The sequence below is a fragment of the Oncorhynchus keta genome, unplaced genomic scaffold (assembly GCF_023373465.1).
Source record: "Oncorhynchus keta strain PuntledgeMale-10-30-2019 unplaced genomic scaffold, Oket_V2 Un_contig_2589_pilon_pilon, whole genome shotgun sequence".
NCBI lineage: Eukaryota > Metazoa > Chordata > Actinopteri > Salmoniformes > Salmonidae > Oncorhynchus > Oncorhynchus keta.
In genome coordinates, this window is record NW_026284681.1 from 37501 (window position 1) to 45000 (window position 7500).

At 44.8% G+C, this 7500-nt stretch overlaps 2 long non-coding RNA genes and 1 pseudogene across 13 annotated transcripts in view; 1 reads left to right on the forward strand and 2 right to left on the reverse strand.

Moving 5' to 3' along the window:
* The window catches only part of LOC127922496 (uncharacterized), a 626-nt gene extending 253 nt beyond the window's left edge, over positions 1 to 373 (reverse strand). Inside the window, exons 1-2 of the long non-coding RNA XR_008111563.1 lie at positions 281 to 373; positions 38 to 117 (exon numbers count right to left, since the gene is read on the reverse strand). This is a non-coding gene — a long non-coding RNA (uncharacterized LOC127922496). The remainder of the gene's footprint in view (positions 1 to 37; positions 118 to 280) is intronic.
* Positions 1 to 7500, forward strand: part of LOC127922497 (vacuolar protein sorting-associated protein 8 homolog) — a 58878-nt pseudogene that overhangs the window by 29211 nt on the left and 22167 nt on the right.
* On the reverse strand, positions 1848 to 4458 carry LOC127922493 (uncharacterized). 12 transcript variants are annotated; one of them, XR_008111547.1, is made up of 7 exons: positions 4221 to 4458; positions 3869 to 4176; positions 3407 to 3802; positions 3071 to 3114; positions 2368 to 2616; positions 2048 to 2091; positions 1848 to 1916 (listed from the first exon to the last, which is right to left on the reverse strand). It is a non-coding gene; the product is annotated as an uncharacterized LOC127922493 (long non-coding RNA). The 12 variants fall into 12 exon arrangements; XR_008111553.1 differs by lacking the exon at positions 1848 to 1916 and having other exon boundaries at positions 2015 to 2091; positions 2368 to 2572; positions 3627 to 3802; XR_008111549.1 differs by lacking the exon at positions 1848 to 1916 and having other exon boundaries at positions 2015 to 2091; positions 3627 to 3802.

The following is a 7500-nucleotide window of genomic DNA, read 5'->3' on the forward strand; positions in this document are numbered from 1 at the left end:
CCTTTTCCTCCCATTTCTTCTATTTCTCTGTTCTGACCTCTGTCTCCCTTTCTCCTCCCATCTCTAACTGTTCTGACCTCTGTCTCCCTTTCTCCTCCCATCTCTAACTGTTCTGACCTCTGTCTCCTTTCTCCTCCCATCTCTAACTGTTCTGTTCTGACCTCTGTCTCCCTTTCTCCTCCCATCTCTAACTGTTCTGTTCTCTGTCTCCCTTTCTCCTCCCATCTCTAACTGTTCTGACCTCTGTCTCCTTTCTCCTCCCATCTCTAACTGTTCTGACCTCTGTCTCCCTTTCTCCTCCCATCTCTAACTGTTCTGACCTCTGTCTCCCTTTCTCCTCCCATCTCTAACTGTTCTGTTCCTGTCTGTCTGTTTCCAGGTGATGGTAGAGAACAGTGACTTCACTCCCTCTCAGGTGGGCTGTCTGTTTACCTTCCTGGCCCGCCAACTGGCCAAACCTGACAACACACTCTTCGTCAACAGGAAACTCTTCGATCAGGTGACCACTTAGAGCAGGAAGTCTCTCAGACAGGTCAGTAGGCAGTAGGAGCCATTCCACATAGAGTTTGGACTGGAGGAGATATGGGCGTGTTCCAGGTCATCGTCATTGCAGTTTCTCACAACGCCTGTTACTAAACATCTTAGCAACCTGCATAAATATGATTCAGTACTAATGTGAGAGACGCAGTGCAACGAAGACACAACTGTTGTTTTTCATCATAAGATGTGTTCTGTTCTGTGTTAAAGGGATAGATGTTCTATGTTAAAGGGATAGATGTGTTATGTTCTGTGTTAAAGGGATAGATGTGTTCTGTGTTAAAGGGATAGATGTTCTATGTTAAAGGGATAGATGTGTTATGTTCTATGTTAAAGGGATAGATGTGTTCTGTGTTAAAGGGATAGATGTGTTCTGTGTTAAAGGGATAGATGTGTTATGTTCTGTGTTAAAGGGGATAGATAGTTATGTTCTATGTTAAAGGGATAGATGTGTTCTATGTTAAAGGGATAGATGTGTTCTGTGTTAAAGGGATAGATGTGTTCTGTGTTAAAGGGATAGATGTGTTCTGTGTTAAAGGGATAGATGTGTTCTGTGTTAAAGGGATAGATGTGTTCTGTGTTAAAGGGATAGATGTGTTCTGTTCTGTGTTAAAGGGATAGATGTGTTATGTTCTATGTTAAAGGGATAGATGTGTTCTGTGTTAAAGGGATAGATGTGTTCTGTGTTAAAGGGATAGATGTGTTCTGTGTTAAAGGGATAGATGTGTTCTGTGTTAAAGGGATAGATGTGTTCTGTGTTAAAGGGATAGATGTGTTCTGTGTTAAAGGGATAGATGTGTTCTGTGTTAAAGGGATAGATGTGTTATGTTCTGTGTTAAGGGATAGATGTGTTCTGTGTTAAGGGGGATAGATGTGTTCTGTGTTAAAGGGATAGATGTGTTCTGTGTTAAAGGGATAGATGTGTTCTGTGTTAAAGGGATAGATGTGTTATGTTCTGTGTTAAGGGATAGATGTGTTCTGTGTTAAAGGGATAGATGTGTTCTGTGTTAAAGGGATAGATGTTATGTTCTGTGTTAAAGGGATAGATGTGTTATAGATGTTAAGGGACCTATCCCTTCGTCACCACCCAGCTACAGGATTCTACTCTGTGAATGTTCATTGGGCCTCAAGCGAGGAGTTGGCACTTAACACCTGGCTCCAAACAGCTGCTTCACACAGGAAGAGAATAGATGTGTTTATGTACTTAGTCATTCAATATTCTCAGTATAAAGCCTGTAGTGTGACTAACTGACTGGAGCCGTGTTCTGTTGAAACTGGGCAGTAGGAGAACCTGGAGGGGTGTTGTGTTCTATTGAAACTGGGCAGTAGGAGAACCTGGAGGGGTGTTGTGTTCTATTGAAACTGGGCAGTAGGAGAACCTGGAGGGGTGTTGTGTTCTATTGAAACTGGGCAGTAGGAGAACCTGGAGCGGTGTTGTGTTATATTGAAACTGGGCAGTAGGAGAACCTGGAGGGTGTTGTGTTCTATTGAAACTGGGCAGTAGGAGAACCTGGAGCGGTGTTGTGTTCTATTGAAACTGGGCAGTAGGAGAACCTGGAGCCGTGTTCTGAAATTGAAACTGGGCAGTAGGAGAACCTGGAGCCGTGTTCTATTGAAACTGGGCAGTAGGAGAACCTGGAGCGGTGTTCTATTGAAACTGGGCAGTAGGAGATCCTGGAGCCGTGTTCTATTGAAACTGGGCAGTAGGAGATCCTGGAGCCGTGTTCTATTGAAACTGGGCAGTAGGAGAACCTGTAGCCGTGTTCTATTGAAACTGGGCAGTAGGAGAACCTGTAGCCGTGTTCTATTGAAACTGGGCAGTAGGAGAACCTGGAGCCGTGTTCTATTGAAACTGGGCAGTAGGAGAACCTGGAGCCGTGTTCTATTGAAACTGGGCAGTAGGAGAACCTGGAGCCGTGTTCTATTGAAACTGGGCAGTAGGAGAACCTGGAGCGGTGTTGTGTTCTATTGAAACTGGGCAGTAGGAGAACCTGGAGCCGTGTTGTGTTCTATTGAAACTGGGCAGTAGGAGAACCTGGAGCCGTGTTGTGTTCTATTGAAACTGGGCAGTAGGAGAACCTGGAGCGGTGTTGTGTTCTATTGAAACTGGGCAGTAGGAGAACCTGGAGTGGTGTTGTGTTCTATTGAAACTGGGCAGTAGGAGAACCTGGAGCCGTGTTGTGTTCTGAAATTGAAACTGTTGTGCAGTTCTATTGAAACTGGGGAGAACCTGGAGCGGTGTTGTGTTCTATTGAAACTGGGCAGTAGGAGAACCTGGAGCCGTGTTGTGTTCTATTGAAACTGGGCAGTAGGAGAACCTGGAGCGGTGTTGTGTTCTATTGAAACTGGGCAGTAGGAGAACCAAGAGCTGTGTTGTTCTATTGAAACTGGGCAGTAGGAGAACCTGGAGCGGTGTTGTGTTCTATTGAAACTGGGCAGTAGCAGAACCTAAGCTGTGTTGTTCTATTGAAACTGGGCAGTAGGAGAACCTGGAGTGGTGTTGTGTTCTATTGAAACTGGGCAGTAGGAGAACCTGGAGCGGTGTTGTGTTCTATTGAACCTGGGCAGTAGGAGAACCTGAAGCGGTGTTGTGTTCTATTGAAACTGGGCAGTAGGAGAACCTGGAGTGGTGTTGTGTTCTATTGAAACTGGGCAGTAGGAGAACCAAGAGCTGTGTTGTTCTATTGAAACTGGGCAGTAGGAGAACCTGGAGCGGTGTTGTGTTCTATTGAAACTGGGCAGTAGCAGAACCTAAGCTGTGTTGTTCTATTGAAACTGGGCAGTAGGAGAACCTTTGTTCTATTGAAACTGGGCAGTAGGAGAACCTGGAGTGGTGTTGTGTTCTATTGAAACTGGGCAGTAGGAGAACCTGGAGCGGTGTTGTGTTCTATTGAAACTGGGCAGTAGGAGATCCTGGAGTGGTGTTGTGTTCTATTGAAACTGGGCAGTAGGAGAACCTGGAGCGGTGTTGTGTTCTATTGAAACTGGGCAGTAGGAGAACCTGGAGCGGTGTTGTGTTCTATTGAAACTGGGCAGTAGGAGATCCTGGAGTGGTGTTGTGTTCTATTGAAACTGGGCAGTAGGAGAACCTGGAGCGGTGTTGTGTTCTATTGAAACTGGGCAGTAGGAGAACCTGGAGTGGTGTTGTGTTCTATTGAAACTGGGCAGTAGGAGAACCTGGAGTGGTGTTGTGTTCTATTGAAACTGGGCAGTAGGAGAACCTGGAGTGGTGTTGTGTTCTATTGAAACTGGGCAGTAGGAGAACCTGGAGTGGTGTTGTGTTCTATTGAAAGTGGTGTTGTGTTCTATTGAAACTGGGCAGTAGGAGAACCTGGAGTGGTGTTGTGTTCTATTGAAACTGGGCAGTAGGAGAACCTGGAGTGGTGTTGTGTTCTATTGAAACTGGGCAGTAGGAGAACCTGGAGCGGTGTTGTGTTCTATTGAAACTGGGCAGTAGGAGAACCTGGAGCGGTGTTGTGTTCTATTGAAACTGGGCAGTAGGAGAACCTGGAGTGGTGTTGTGTTCTATTGAAACTGGGCAGTAGGAGAACCTGGAGTGGTGTTGTGTTCTATTGAAACTGGGCAGTAGGAGAACCTGGAGTGGTGTTGTGTTCTATTGAAACTGGGCAGTAGGAGAACCTAGAGTGGTGTTGTGTTCTATTGAAACTGGGCAGTAGGAGAACCTGGAGCGGTGTTGTGTTCTATTGAAACTGGGCAGTAGGAGAACCTGGAGTGGTGTTGTGTTCTATTGAAACTGGGCAGTAGGAGAACCTGGAGTGGTGTTGTGTTCTATTGAAACTGGGCAGTAGGAGAACCTGGAGTGGTGTTGTGTTCTATTGAAACTGGGCAGTAGGAGAACCTGGAGTGGTGTTGTGTTCTATTGAAACTGGGCAGTAGGAGAACCTAGAGCTATGTTTTGTGTTGTTGTTCCACAGGTTCTGGAGTTCCTGTGTAGTCCAGACGACGACTCCAGACACACAGAGAGACAACAGGTAGACCACTCTGTCACTATAAGGCTCAGCACTAAAGTCGTGCACTATTTACTGAATAGGGTGCCGTTTCAGATTTGCCCTAGGGCTCTTCTTCTAAGCGTAGCCTGTGGATTGGTCAGGTCATGTGATCCAGTAGAGGCTGTGATTGGTTCCCAGGTGCTGTTGGAGCTGCTGCAGGTGGGAGGTGTGGTCCAGTTTGATGAGGGACGACTACTGGGACTGGCTGAGAAGGCAGAGTTGTGAGTTATCCTCTCTCTCTCTGTCTCTCTCTCTCTCTCTCTCTCTCTCTCTCTCTCTCTCTCTCTCTCTCTCTCTCTCTCTCTCTCTCTCTCTCTCTCTCTCTCTCTCTCTCTCTCTGTCTCTCTCTCTCTCTCTGTCTCTCTCTCTCTCTCTGTCTCTCTGTCTCTGTCTCTATGAATATACTTGTATATTATATATTCTATATTCAACCACTATTAACTCCTTCCCCTCTCTCCCTCCCTCTCTCTCCCTTCCCCTCTCTCTCCCTTCCCCTCTCTCTCAGCTACCAGATCTGTGAGTTTCTGTATGAGCAGAAGCATCTGTATGATAAGATTCTGGACTGCTACCTCAGAGACCCTCTGAGAAAGGTAGTGTGCAGCTTACCACCCAGTAGACAGTAGGTTCTGACCCTTGTATGGATGAATTTCACATTGGTCTTATTGACATGTCAACAGGAAGAGATCTTTAACTACATCCACAACCTGCTGTCCATGCCTGGCTACAGCTCAGAGGAGAAACACTGTGTCTGGGAGAAGGCCCTGCTGCACATTGCGGAGCTGGTGACCCTTGACCCTGCCAAGTCAGCTGACCTGGTGGCCATGCATTTCCCTGAGGAAGTACGACCCATCATCACCAGACTACAGGTCAGCTGACACGGCCCTCTAGTTTGTTCTTCACTGGTTGCCCTTTTCTTGTGTCAACAGGTCACAAATCTTGCTGCTGTGATGTCACACTGTGGTATTTCACCCAGTAGATATGGGAGTTGGATTTGTTTTCTAATTCTTTGTGGATCTGTGTAATCTGAGTGAAATATGTGTCTCTCGTATGGTCATAGATTTGGCAGGAGGTTAGGAACTGCAGCTCAGTTTCCACCTCATGTTGGGCAGTGTTGCACCTGCAGTGGTTCGTCCTTTAGAAGTTACAGCGTACTGAGGCTTGCATGATGTTACTATTAATGCTAGTTAGTGATAGTTTGACCACAGGAGGGCATGTTTGAGAAACATTTGATAGCCTTCAATAGTGGCTGTACTCGAGAAATTAAAAGCTTTTTTTGTAAGAACATAGTATATGGGACTGATTTTAAAGAAATGTTGCTTAATTAATTAGATTAATATTATGGTGTTTCTATTCCAAGGAAAACAACTAAAAACCCTCAGGGTTTATGTTAGGATGGAACGTAAAATATGACGCTGTACAACGTGATGGTGGTGAGTACAGTACTGGGCTATTTAACTAGAGAATCCCTGTGTCGTGCGGACCGGGGTTCAATTCCCCGACGGGGAGGAAGGATAAGGATGTCCTTGTAAGTTAGACTTTGACTTGCCTAATAAAGGTTACACTAAGAGCATAACATTTCTACACTCTAACTGTATAGTTGTAGTCTAACCAATACTCAAATGGAGATTCAGTCAAAATATAGATCTGATAGATTTATCAGGACCAGTCCCCATGCTTGTCTCAGAGCAGCTCTGGGGGCGGCAGGGTAGCCTAGTGGTTAGAGTGTTGGACTAGTAACCGGAAGGTTGCAAGTTCAAACCCCGAGCTGACAAGGTACAAATCTGTCGTTCTGCTCCTGAACAGGCAGTTAACCCACTGTTCCTAGGCCGTCATTGTAAATAAGAATGTGTTCTTAACTGACTTGCCTAGTTAAATAAAGGTAAAATAAACAGCTGAAATGTTTGTAGTTGCTTCAAATCCTATTGTTTCTAACCTCAATATGCTCTTTAAATAAATAAGACCGACAGGCCATTACTCAACACTACGACTCATGTAGCCTAAAATAGTGACGTGACTTTCCGCCAATAATTGCATTTAGAGGATTGGAGGATATTTCTGTAATTCAGTGATATTTATTCCCGTAGTGATTCGTTATGGATCCATAACTAAATAAACATTGGCATTTTGAAACAGTATTTTTATCATTTTATTAATGAAAGCATAAAGATGCCATTATTAGTTACATTGTTTTAGTTTGAAGGTGCAGACTGGCGCTAAGAACAGCGGGAACCTTTCCTCGTCAGCACCATTATTAGTGCAATGCCCTTCGTGTTGCCAGTACTGGGGTCCACTCTGCAGCCCATCCCGTGCCCCCTGCCCTCTTGCCTTGAACCTCGTGAGCTTTCAGTAGATACAGCTGGAGAACTGCAAGGTAATCTCATTGTGCGCCAGTTAGAGCCATGACCAATATGACCAATATATATTGTTCTACTAATAATAGGGTTCATAATATATCTGAGAGAATATCCAACAGGCTTTTATATCATTCTAAATTAATAATAATAATAATAATCATCGCTTTGTACAAAAAACAATATTTTGGAAATTATTTCATTTTCAAATAACGTAAAATGGGCAGAGGGAAAAAGTCAAGGCCGGCACAGGTATTGAACCAGCATCTGTAGCAACACAATTTACACTGCTATGCAGTGTCTCAGACTGCTGTGCCACTCAGGCACTGTACAATGTGACTGGTCTGCAGTGGCTCCTACACTACTACTGTCTGAGCTAAATCATCCTAACAAAATAAAATAATAAAAACCTTAGTGGAACAACTAAGGTTTTAGTGAGTCATACTGAGGTCGTACACAATTATCAGTTTCTATACAGGTTTATGTCGCCCATTCATTGTCAGTTAGAGACACAGTAGGACCCAGAAGCATAATCGGTGCTCTAACGCCCCTTGTGGTGGTCTGGAGAAATGAAGTGGTGACGCAGGGTACTGTACTAAACC